Here is a 13726-nt window from a genome sequence, read left to right as displayed (position 1 = left end):
TCTCTTCTGATGCCACAGTCAGCACCCTCTCTCCATCCCTAAGCCCTATTTAATGCTGAAGTGAAGTAGGTGAAACCCAAGGGGAAGAGAAAGTGTCTCCTAAGCTTGGAGTAGAGAAGAGGACAAGGACAGCCACCCCTGTCTGTAGATCCCATCAGATCAGCAAGGGTGATGCTGTGTTCTCTCTAATCTCCATTTTGCCATGGCAAGTTTACAGTTTGCAAAGTCCCTTCTCTCCATGATCTCAGCAGAACCTCACAACCACCTTGATGGGGGGATCCCAGGGACTGTGCTGCCCATTTTACAGATAAGGAGACTGAGGTTTAGAGAGGACATTTCCTGCCTGGTGACAGTCATGTGCTCCTGTCGCCTGTATCTGGGTTCTGAGTTTGCCGCATGATCTGAGTCTCCCAGAGCTAGGCATGGATCAGGAGAGCTGTTTTGTAAACCCCAGGGAGATAGTCACCTTGGAGGTTACCTGTATGCTAACTGATTTAATCTTCATGTCTGCTCTATGAAGTAAGCAGCATTATTGCCTTCATTTTTCAGATGAGGAAACTGAGGTGTGGAGAGGGTAAATAATGTGCTTAGCACCACGGAGCTAGTAAGTGGAGACCTTGGAATATGAACCTAGGCAGGCTAAATCCAATGCCTGTGTGCTAAGACATGGTCCGCCACATTGGCTCTCATAGAGGGTGCTCAAATATTTGTTGACAGAAAGTACAAAAAGTGTGGGAATGTAAAGTAGTACAGCCACTGTGGAAAACAGTATGGAGGTTCTTCAAAAAACTAAAAATAGACTACTGAATGATCCAGCAACCACTGCTGGGTACATACCCAAAGGAAAGGAAATCAGCATATCCAGGAGACGTCTGCACACTGCCATGTTTATTGCAGCACTATTCAGAATAGCGAATATATGGAATCCACCTAAGTGTCCATCAGCAGATGAATGGATAAGAAAATGTGGCGTGTATACACAGCGGAAAACTATTTGGCCATAAAGAAGAATGTAACCCCGTCATTTGCAACAACATGGATGGAACTGGAGGTCATTATGTTAAGTGAAATTAGCCAGGTATAGAAAGACAAATACTGCATGATTTCACTCACTTAAGGGAGCTACAAAAATGGACCTCATGGAGGTAGAGCATAAAGTAGTGGTTACCAGAGGCTGGGAAGGAAGGTGGGTGGGGAGAGGAAGAGAAGTTGGTTAATGGGTACAGAAATACAGCTAAATAGAAGGAACAAGTATTCGAAACTACAGTAGGGAAACTAGAGTTAACAACAGTTAATTGTGTATTTCAAAAATAGCTGAAAGAGAAAAATTGGAGTGTTCCCAACACAAAGAAAAGATAAATGTTTGAGGTGATGGATGTCCCAGTTACCCTGGTTTGGCCATTACACATTGAATACATGCATCAAAATATCACATGTATCCCTAAAATATATACAACGATGACATATCAAAAAGAAAAAAGAAATAAAATTAGAGCTTATATCATTAAAAAAAAGAAATACCAAAAAATGACCCTCGTTTTTATCCATGCTTTCTTTAGTTGGTGGGAAAAATGGCCTAACCCCTGCCCCTGTGGTGTTAAAGGGTATGGGCATCTTGGACTGTTGCTGTGATAACTCAAATGCATCAGCAAATAGATGCATTTGGGCTCGGGGTGAGCAGAGGTGGTACCTAGCCCTGAAGAGGTACCGAAGATGAATCCCAGTTCCAAAATGACACTGGGGAGAGAAGCCCCACCTTATGAGTGGCAGAAAAGAGCAGAAGAGTTGGACAGTAGAGGTCATAGTTCAGAGCCAAGAAAGGAGAAAGAGAAGGGTAAAGAAGGAGTCAGCCCCCGTCTCAGATAAGAAAAGAGGAGATAGGATTTCCTAGAGGTGATCTCAGGCTTTGGGAGAAGATTTCAGCTGCAATTCAGGCAATTTCTACCAGCAACCAGAGGGTTGAACCAGAGTCGTCTGGAGTGACTCCCCCTGAAAGACTGGATTATAGGGCCATTGAGATGTGGTGCAAACTGGGACAGGTGGCACCAGATGAGGTGGGGTGGGGAAGGGGGACCTGCTTAATCTTGTTTTTAACTTGAGCTGAGTCGGGGTGGCTGATGGCTGCACAGAAGCCCTATCGATGTTGAAAGTCAAAGGAAATAGCTAAAGAGGTGAGGCCATGTAGAAAAGAAAGAAGGGAATGACTGATGGCACAAACTTCCCTGTGTTAATGAAGGTAGAAAGTCCACATCAGTGTTCTTGAGCAGTGTCTCATTTGCTCAGAATAATTGGCTCACCCCAGCCTCCTGCTCGAAAGCTGCAGTGGGTTTCCCTTTCTTTTTTCTAATTTAGGCAAAAGCCATCCCTCTTTCTCCTAAAGGTCAGTTCCTCTGCCTGCAGCTCTGATCCTTGACTCTTCTCCAGCAAACAAGTTAAGCAGGATTTCCACTTTTCTTTCCACCTCATTCCTTGCTCTAATTAACTCTCCTTAGAACATAGTATCAGCGCTCAATGCTCAGGGAAATTGATCTCTTCCTCATAGTTGCCAAATATAATACCCTTCTCAAAAATCTGCAACTTCTTCAACCATTTTGTAGCATTTAACACCATTAGGGTTCTCCAAAGAAACAGAACCAATAGGACATATGTATATAGCTATGTATGCATCTCTTTATATATATATCAATATCCATAGACATAGGTGTATAGAGAAAGATTATATAGAAAAAGATAGAAATAAATATTTTAAGAAATTGGCTCATGCAATTATGGAGGCTGGCAAGTCCAAAATTTGCAGGGCAGACTGACAGGCTGGAGATCCAGGAAAGAGGTGATGTTGCAGCTCAAGTTTAATGGCAGTCTGGAAGCAGAATTCTCTCTTTCTCAGGGGACCACATCTTTTTTCTCTTAAGACCCTCAACTGATTGGATGACACCCACCACATTATGGAAGGTAATTTACTTTACTCAGTTTGCTGATGTAAATGTTAATCTCATCTAAAAAATACCTTCATCTTAGAAACATCTAGAATAGTGCTTGACCAAATATCTGGGGAATGTGGCCTAAGTTCACACATAAAATCACCCATCACAAACTCCATTGACAGCTCCTTCTTGACTCTTTTCTGGCTTATTTGATCCTACATACTTCTGGTCCTCCTTCTAAACTTCTTTGACTTTCGCTGTCAGCTTCTTTTTGGTATAGTTTTTCTTTCTCTTTCTTTCTTTCCCTCTTTCTTTCTTTCTTTCTTTCCCTCTTTCTTTCTTTCTTTCTTTCTTTCTTTCTTTCTTTCTTTCTTTCTCTCTCTGTCTCTCTCTTTCTCTCTCTCTCTGTCTCTTTCTTTCTTCTTTCCTTCCTTCCTTTCTTTTTTTTTTTTTTTTTTTTTTTTTGAGACAGAGTCTGGCTCTGTCAGCCAGGCTGGAGAGTGCAGTGGTGCGATCTCAGTTCACTGCAAGCTCCGCCTCCTGGGTTCACGCCTTTCTCCTGCCTCAGCCTCCCGAGTAGCTGGGACTACAGGAGCCCGCCACCACGCCTGGCTAATTTTTTTGTATTTTTAGTAGAGATAGGGTTTCACCTGTTAGCCAGGATGGTCTCAATCTCCTGACCTTGTGATCCCCCAGCGTTGGCCTCCCAAAGTGCTGAGATTACATGCGTGAGCCACCATGCTGAGCCTTCTCTTCTTTTCTTTTCTTTTGAGACAGGGTCTCACACTCTCACTCAGACTGGAGTACGGTGGCACAATCTTGGCTCACTGCAACCTCTGCCTCCCGGGTTCAAGTGATTTACCTGCCTCAGCCTCCCAAGTAGCTGAGACTACAGGCATGCACCACCATGCCCGGCTAATTTTTGTATTTGTAGTAGAGATGGGGTTTCACCATGTTGGCCAAGCTGGTCTAGAACTCCTGACCTCAGGTGATCTGTCTGCCTTGGCCTCCCAAAGTGCTGGGATTACAGGCATAAGCTACCATGCCCAGCTGGTGTATTTTCTAAATACAGGCCTTCCCTACCCTTATGTTAGTCAGTGTAAGTAACAATTGCTGCAATAGCAACCATCCTGACACCCCATTATCTTTAATACAATGAAAGCTTATTCCTCACTCACACTGCAATTCAATATGGGTTAGGCAGTTCTCTTCCAAATGATGACTCAGGAACCCACGGTTCTTCCATCTTGTAATACCATTATCTGTAACAAACGGCCCCTAAGGTTGCTGCAAAATGGAAGAGAGAATGGAGGATCATGCGTAGGAGAATTTTACGGGCTGGGCTGGAAGTGGAATACAGCACTTTTACAAACATTCCACTGGCAAGAGCCCACTAAACTGGGCTCAACCTAAAGGCAAGAGGGCTTTAAAATAGAGGCAGCCATATGCCCTGGAAGGAGAGAAGAAACACAGATCGGGGGTACCAGCATTCTCCACATAGTTCGCCTTCCTGGTCTCCAAATACCTGTTTGTTCCTTTGTTTTCACACATAAAACACATTCACCCCTCACCATGGAGGGAACTCAAAGTCCCATCTGGTCATTGCATTGAGCTCAAAGTCCGGGTTCTCTGTGTGATCCTTATTCATCAGGTCAGCCTGTAGCTCCCATATAAAATGGGAGGAATATGCATCTGATAATCACAATCAAAATGCCCATTTAGAAAATGGAATAATGAAAGACACAGAGTTGCTACTGGTCTACAGAAATGTTGAGATCCCTCAGATGTTGTAAAGATCTCTAACCCTGGAGTGGGGAAAATTCTTTGTTTAGGCCCTGATGCAGATCGCTGGAAGAATTCTCTTGTCCGTGACACCTTAGACATGTCCTTTGGAAGGTGCTTCCTGGTGTACCACCCTCTTTGTGCACATCTAAAGTGGATGCTGGGGAATGAGCCATTCCTGAGGGCTGTTCACTTCTCACAGCCCGCTTCTTTTTGGAGCAAGGTTATTTTTTAGCTCCACGAGTCAGGGTGACACAGGACAGGCAAGCCCCCAAATTGGGGCTTAGCCTGGAAGGGTTGTTGGCTTCACCTAGGAAAGAATCAAGGGAGAGCCGGTGGTGTTAGACAGTAACTTGTATTGAAGTGGCAGTGCACATCGGCAACAGAGAGACTGCCCCTTTGCAGAGGAGGGCTACCCCACAGGCAGTGTGTCCAGATTAGCAGCTCAGAGGCAGTTCTGCAGTCATATTTACACCCACTTTAAATTATATGCAAATCAAGGGGTGGTTTCTACAGACATTTCTAGGAAAAGGATGGTGACTTCTGGGTTGCAGGTTGTTGCATGGAAAGGGTTGGTAATTTCTGGGTGTTGGCGTGAGAGTGGTAAATTGACATGGCATACTGACAGGCATGTCTTATGGAAGGTTCCTTCTGCCATGCCCCTGTTTTAGCTAGTCCTCAATTTGGTCTGGTGTTCAAGCCCCATCTCTGGAGTCAAGTCCCACCTCCTACTTCAAAGGTACAGGTGAAGGTCTGGATGTGTAGGGGTTTTGGGCAATGATAGTCCCTCAACATTTAGCAAAATCTCATCTATTTGCTTTTAGTCCATTCCATGGGCCAGTGACCACACCCAGAGTTTTTTCCTAGCTGTAGTTTCCAAACCTACTGTTTTAATTTGTTTCCTCTCCCCCAGGCCTCTCTCCCTAAGGGCAGTCAGCTACAACAAGGGTTGACTGGAAAAGCCGCATCCTTAATCTAATCATTCCACCTGGCTAGGTCTAAGTGGGCCTTGGCTGCTGGAAAGTTTTGAGATTTACTTCTATTATCTGGGATCTAGAGGCAGTTGGTGTTTTCCTTCCTTTTAGGCTTAAATTTTCTGGACTTTGTTCCAATTCACTTCTCTTTGCAAACCAGTCAATTATTTCACTTTTCTCTTCCTTGTGTTCCTTTGTTAAATACAGGCACTAGCAGAGAACACACACCACTACTTTGCTTCTTTCTAACAGATGCCCCTAGGCATGCTGACTCAGTAGTAGATAGCATGGGGTCTGCTATCCTCAATATCATAGGCCCAGTTTACCAATTATCATAACACCAATTATCATCTTCAGCCTCCTAATGTCAGGATCCTCATCTGCTATGCAATATTTCCATATTTCCATTTTTAGTATGGAAGCATGTCATTTCAAGCCATCAATTTTTAGAGTTGTTAGAGAAAGTAGCACCATACATGGTCATGCCTGGCTCTGACAAATAACTGTGAGATTTTAGTGACAGCACAATAATCATTTACTTCTCATTCATATCAAAATCTATGGCAAGTTGGGTGTCTGTCTTACAAATGTTGACTCAAGGATCCAGTGTCCTTCCATCTTGCGATGCTGCCATCTTCAATATGTAGCCTACAAGATTTGGTAGAAAGGAGAGAGAGAGGAGGAGTGTGCAGTGGAGAAAATCATGGGACAGGCCTGGAGGAGTCACACAATTGCTATCAGGTACGTTTGTTCCATTGACCTTAGCTCAGTCATATGGCTCCAACTAGAGGTTAAGGGGGCTGGGAAAAAAATCCCTTATCTCTGTTACCATGAAGAAAAGAGAAACAAAGATGTTGGTGAATGCTAACTCATTAACGAACCCCTTTCCAACCCAGACCTCTGCAGAATTTTTACCTTTTCTCCCCAATGAGCTTTCTAATGTTATGAATTGGAGCTTCATGCAGTGTTGCTGCCTTGGTATCTCCCCCAAAAATCAATCCTTTGGAAGTTAAAGAGTAAAATATTTTTGAGAGGACACAGAGGACTAGTCAAGGGAATGTCATAACTGTGTTCCAGCAAAGTTGGCTATAAAGTGAAATCTTCAATTTAGTTCTAATATTGACTTCAATTTACAATAAGAAATAGAATGCCCTGAAAAAAAAAAAAAAGTCTTTCAACATACTCAATTGAAGACTTGTCCGGATAAGTGTTAAATTGACTTTTTAAAGGCCATTCTCTGAGCTATGTGATATTTTCACAATTCAAGGGTCTCCTTTCTTTTTTTTACTACCTCCCAGAACTTTCCCTATGATATCTCCCATGTCTATGGATTCTTGCCTCACTGTACATTTACCAATACGGGAATTTTTGAGTATTATAATGGCCAAGAGGTGTATTGCAATACCACTCTTAAACCAGTGGGTGATGCTATATAACATGGCCTCTTGTAGCCTGATAAACCTTCAAAGAGGGCTTAATAGGGTCAAGTTAATACCTATGAACCTTAGGTATTAATTAGGTTCATTAATTAGGTTCATGAACCTTATTTCATGAACTCTGTAAGGATACAGTTCTGAGAAAAGTAGCTTAATTACAAAGGATATTTCAGAGCTTAACCCTTCCAGATTAATATAATAACATCTTAGCAAAGAAAAACTACCTAGGTTCTTCATCTGAATCAATTATAAATTCAGCAAGAAAGTGGCTGACTTCATTCGAGGCTGAATGTAGATGAAAAAAGAAAGAGGCTTGAGGATATGTGGGAAGGGGAAGCTTCTTTTAATTGAATGATCCACTGGACAATGAAAAGGGATCCCTGCAGGAAGTCCTACAATTTTAGGTTACTGCAAATAGGACTGGAAACATCTCTGTCTTCAGGTGTTGAGGAATTAGACATATTAAAATAGAAGGATCAGAGCTGGAGGGATGGGACTGTTTTGGGGAAAGTATTCTCCAAAGCATTTGGTACACAGAAATGTCTCATGGGAGCCCTGCAGCAGGTTAGGCTTTTAACATGATAACAAGGGTGCTGATGGACATTTCTATCCATGTTCTGGATGGAGACCCAGAAGTCCAGCTTACCTGTTTGTTTCTCACTCAAAACTGGAAGAACAAAATTCAGAACAATCTTGACAGAGAGCTATAGTGCACTGATAAGATAAAATTCAAGAGAGATAAATTAAAACCCCACATTTAGTGTCACATCATTTTCACTAGTAAAGGATGAAGCTTAGTAATTCAGAGAAAAAGATCTTGTTGATATTTGATCATGCATGGCTTTTGTTCATTTATTAAATTAATGTATTTTGATTGTGTAGCCAGGTGCTATGAGCCAGAGGTATGTTTCCTATCCACATGGATATTATAGTGTTGATACGAATCAAAAATAAATAGGATCTTAGATTGCACTAATGGAAAAGTTATTTCAGGTAATTTAACAAGCATGTATTAAGCACCCACTGCATGCTAAACTGTGTCTTAAAGAATGGGAGCTGCTATGGTTTGAATATTTGTCCCCTCCAGAATTCACATTGAAACTTAATCGTCAATGTGGCAGTGTTGAGAGGTGGGACTTTTACCAAGTGATTGGGTCATGAGGTCTCTGCTCTCATAAATGGATTAATCCATTCATGGATTAACGGTTTAGTGGGGTAATGGATGAATGAGTTATCATGGGAGTGGGACTGATGGCTTTATAAGAAGAGGAAGAGAGACCTGAGCTGGCACACTCAGCCCCCTCACCATGTGATGCCCTGCACTGCCTTGGGACTCTCCAGAGAGTCCCCACCAGCAAGAAGGCCCTCACCAGATGCAACCCCTCAATCTTGGACTTCTCCTCTTCTATAATTGTAAAAAATAAATTCTCATTCTTTATATATTACCCAGTTTGCTATATTCTATTATAAGCAACAAGAAACAGACTAAGACAGGAGCTGAATGCTGAATGACAGAAAAAGGTGTGAACAATCATCTGATAAACTTCAATATAAAATGCTTAATCAGGATTTCTTTAATTTTTCCACTGCCATGATGATGATGATGGAAAAGAAGTAGCAAACATATCTTTGAAGTCTTTCATTTTATTTTTTAAAACTATATAAGAGTTACATGCCATACCACAATGAAAAAATATGTATTTTAATATTCAATAATAATGGTTTTACTGAATTGAGGTTAGGAGCTGATATTTTAAAATTGTATAAAAATGCATTTACAAATAAAAATAATAGTTTGAATTAACTCTAGACATACGTTATTGTCCTACACAGGAAGAAAGAATAGACGTGAATTCTTCTAAAACTAATATGTAAATTTAACACAATTATAATTACAATGCCATGTTTTTTCTTTTTTCTTTTAATTATTTTTTTCTTTTTAGAGACAGAGTCGCCCTCTGTTGCCCAGGCTGGAGTGCAGTGGTGCGGTCATAGCTTACTGCAGGCTTAAATTCCTGGGGTCAAGAAATCCTCCTGCCTCAGCTTCTTAACTAGCTAGGACCACAGGCATACATCACCATGCCTGGCTCATTTTTTAATTTATTTTTTGTAGAGATGAGGTTATCACTACGTTGCCCAGGCTGGTCTTGAACTCCTGGCCTCAAGTGATCCTCTTGCCTCAGCCTCCCAGATTGCTGTGATTACAGGCATGAGCCAATGCACCAGGCCTAATGCCATGTTTTTTCAATGGGGCAAAATTAATTTAAAGTTTATATAGAAGAATTAATGTCCAAGAAAAGTCAAGAAAATTTGAAAAGGAAGAGTGAAGAAGGTTACTTTCTCAATATTAAATATTGTTTTTAAGCTATGTAGTTACGGCTGGGAGTGGTGGCTTATGCCTGTAATCCCAGCACTTTGGGAGCTTGAGGAGGGAGGATCTCTTGAGCTAGGAGTTCAAGACCAGCCTGGTAACATACTGACATCCTGTCTCTAAAAATATATATATTTTTAATTAACTGGGCATGATGGTGTGCACCTATAGTCTCAGCTATTTGGGAGGCTGAGATGGGAGGATTGCTTGAGCTAGGGAGGTCAAAGCTGCAGTGAGCCATGATCATGACACTGCACTCCAGCCTGGGTGACAGAGTGAGATCCTGTCTCAAAAATAAGTAAATAAAATAATATTTTTAAAAGCTCTGCTATTAAAACAGTATATTATGCATGAAGAGAGGAATCAGAAGAATAAACTAGAAAGTGCTGATACAGATCCAAGTTTATTTGGGGAAATTTATATGTGAAAAAATGGTATTTCAACTCAGTGTGATTAGGGTGATTTATTCGATATATTGTGTTGACATAATTGGCTATACATCTGGAAGAAAATGAAATTAGACCCTACCTCATCCTTCTCTTACACGCGCATACACACCATCTTACACACATACACCATAAACATATCAATTCCATTTTGATTACATATCTAATAAGAAATTGACACAATAGAAAGTTAGAAGAAAATTAGAATAGCTATCTGTCTTCTAGCCAGAGGAAGACATTCTTAAACAAGACATGAGATTTAGAAACTATAAAGAAAAAGATAAACAAAAATCACTTGAATAAAAACTTCAAAAAGTCCTTGGTAATCAAAGATAAAAAAAATGATAATCTGGTTGGAAAAACACTGACAACACACAAAGGGTCACTTTCTCTATTTAAAGAGCACCTATAAATTGATAGAAAAAAGATGAATAACTTGATAAAATGAGCAAACAATATGGATAGACAAGTGACGGGGAAATTTTATTTAAAAATAAATAGTTGAAAACAAAAAATATACAAAGAGATTAAGGTGGTAAAAATGTCATTTTTCACCCACAAGATTGGCAAAAATTCAAAGGATCAACACCAGCCTGATGATCATATGGTAATGGACATTCTCAGAAAGAATGGAAGCCACAGACGCTTTTGGGGAAAGTCATCAGGCAAGATATATGAGCATTAGGAATACATGTTCTCTTTCATCCAGGCATCTCAGTGGGACAATCTACCTCATACAGAGCAATAAAGGCTCTAACAAATTAGAATGCATGCAGAAGGCTGTTTATTGTGGCACTGCTCAGAGTGACAGGAAAAACTTGGACAAGGGGAATGGCTGAAGAAAATATGTTCAGCCTCACCATGGAATATTATATAGCTATTAAAATGTATGAGTTAGATCTATCTGTGCATTAGCTCAGAGAGATGTCCATAATATTTTATTAAGTGGAAAAGAGTGGATAGCAGAGCAATATGTATCATATAATTTTGAATTTATTTTTTGGAAAAGATAAAAAGGCAAAATCCATTTTGTAGATATCAATATCTAGATAGATATATACACACACACATATATACACACATGCACACACATATTCTAAATATAAATACATGTATATGTATGTATATAAATAGACATCCACTTAACTTTAGAAGCCGGAGATTTAGTGAGGAATTGAAAATAAGACAGAGAGAAAGGAAAGGAAGGGAAGAGAAGGGAAGGGAGGAAGGAGGGAAGAAAGGAATGGAGGAAGGGAGAGCCAGAGGGAGGGAGGGAAGGGAAAAGGAAGTTTACTCACTAAACATTAATTTCCCCCCTGAATCTCTGGGTAATACCAGAGCCAGTGGCCTCCTTGTCTCTGTGTACAGTACAACCTCCCCAGAAGTCAGCTCAAGCCAATCTGAGAAGCACAGTGTGTTATAAGATAATGCAAAAGGAAGCAGAGAGTGCCTTGGGAGCATAGGGAGTGACACCTCTCAAATCACAGGTACTAAGTGTCCGGCCACACTCTCCCCTGGCCAGTCAAAGCAGTTCTCCTGTGTTTGGTGTAAAAGCTGCACAGAGGGACAATGAAGAAATGTGGTATCCTGGGGGCAGGGATGAGGACAGTGAGGTTATCTGGAAACTACACTCTATTTGAGGAGGTTGAGGGACCTTACACTATAAGGAAATACATTTAAGTTGAGATACAATATTGGTTTTCAAATGTTTAAAGGGCTTTCTTGTGGGGGAGGGACCAACTTATCATGTATTGCTTTAGAAATAAGATATGGGACAAAGAAGTTATAAGGAGGTGGCTGGGCGCAGTGACTCACACCTGTAATCCTAGCATTTTGGGAGGCAGAGGCGGGCAGATCACTTGGGGTCAGGAGTTCAAGACAAGCCTGGCCAACATGGTGAAACACTGTCTCTACTAAAAATACAAAATTATCCGGGTGTGGTGGTGCACACATGTAATCCCAGCTACTCAGGAGGCTAAGGCACGAGAGTTGCTCGAACCCAGGAGGAGGAGGTTGCAGTGAGCCAAGATCACACCACTGTACTCCAGGCTGGGCGACAGGGTGAGCTCCATATTAAAAAACCAAACGAAATCAAAAAAAAAAAAAGAAGTTATAAGGAGGCAGACTTTAGCTCCGTGTAAACAAAACCCTGCTAAGATTCCTTTGTACCCCTTTACATTTTCTATAAAATGAGAACAATATCAGATGCTCTAATAATGACAGAGAGGTGCAGTGAGGAGCAGATGGGGTAAATTCAGAAGAAGTGGTCCTCGACTTTAGGTGCTCATTAAAATGATTTGGAGAGTTTTAAAATCCTGATGCTCTGGCTGCACCCACAATTAATTTATTCATAACCTCTGGAGGTGGGACTCAGGCACCGATAATTTTTAAAGCTCCCAGGCGATTCCATTGTATAGCCATTGTGTAGTTCCACTGAGAACCATTGATCTAAAATAATTATTAATTGCCATCTGGGTAGTTGTGGAAAAAGTAGGTTTGACTTAAGGCAGATCTGGCACCATTTTTTGAAGGGCTCATTCACCCTTGGAGCTAAAGGTCACAGTAAAGCAACTCTGGAGTGAAATACTGACCACATAGCCACTCAATAGCACGAGAGACAGTGAAGGTGGCATAAGCAACATTTGTTTACTTGTAGGCACATGCTAAGCAGTTCGGGATTGGCTAGCCTCAGACCTTTCCCCAAGAAGATCCTGAATGGGAAGATGAGACACACCCACTGATGGAGTGAATGTTTCTGGACTTTATGGAGGTCCAGAGAAAATCACTCAGAATACCTCTGTATCATCTAGGGGCTGATTTCATTGGATATGATTTTATTAGCCACCATTTGATCATGGGCCTGTAATTGATTAAATGTATATACCCATTAAATAATTACAGCTTGGAAAGTGATTCTTTTTTACTAATAATCATTTGTGATCTTTTTAGTAAGATCGTTTGTGTAATGATCAAATTAGGGTAATTAGCAAATCCATCTTTTTTGTTTGTTTGTTTGTTTGTTTTTGAGACGGAGTCTCGCTCTGTTGCCAGGCTGGAATGCAGTGGCACGATCTCAGCTCACTGCAACCTCCAGCTCCTGGGTTCAAGCGATTCTCCTGCCTCAGCCTCCTGAGTAGCTGGGACTACAGGCGCGTACCACCATGCCCGGCTAATTTTTGTATTTTTAGTAGAGACAGGGTTTCACCATGTTGGCCAGGATGGTCTCTTGACCTAGTGATCCCCGCACCTCAGCCTCCTAAAGTGTTGGGATTATAGGCGTGAGCCATTGCACCCAGCCTTTTACTAAGTTTAAAAAAAAATTAAAATTGACACGAGAACGGTACATATTTGTGGGGTACAATGTGATGTTTTGATAAGTGTACATGTTGTGTAATGATCAAATTAGGGTAACTAGCAAATCCGTCTCAAACATTTCTTTGTGGTGAGAACATTGTAAATTCTCTCTTCTACCTATGTTGAAATAGACAATACATTATTCAAAAAATAACAGGTGCTGGTGAGATTGTGGATAAAAGGGAAGGCTTATATACACTGTTGGTGGGAGTGTAAATTAGTTCAATCATTTTGGAAAGCAGTGTGGTGATTCCTCAAAGAGCTAAAAACAGAATTAACATTCGACCCAGCAATCTCATTACTGGGTATATATAGGAATATAAATTGTTCTGCTATAACCACACATGCACTCATATGTTCATGGCAGTGCTATTCTCAATAGCAGAGGATGGAATCAACCTAAATGCCCATCAATGGCAGATTGGATAAGGAAAATGTG

The sequence above is a fragment of the Pongo pygmaeus genome, chromosome 7 (genome assembly GCF_028885625.2).
Source record: "Pongo pygmaeus isolate AG05252 chromosome 7, NHGRI_mPonPyg2-v2.0_pri, whole genome shotgun sequence".
In the NCBI taxonomy this organism is placed as follows: domain Eukaryota; kingdom Metazoa; phylum Chordata; class Mammalia; order Primates; family Hominidae; genus Pongo; species Pongo pygmaeus.
The sequence above is the reverse complement of the archived record's forward strand: the minus strand, read 5'-3'. Positions refer to the sequence as shown.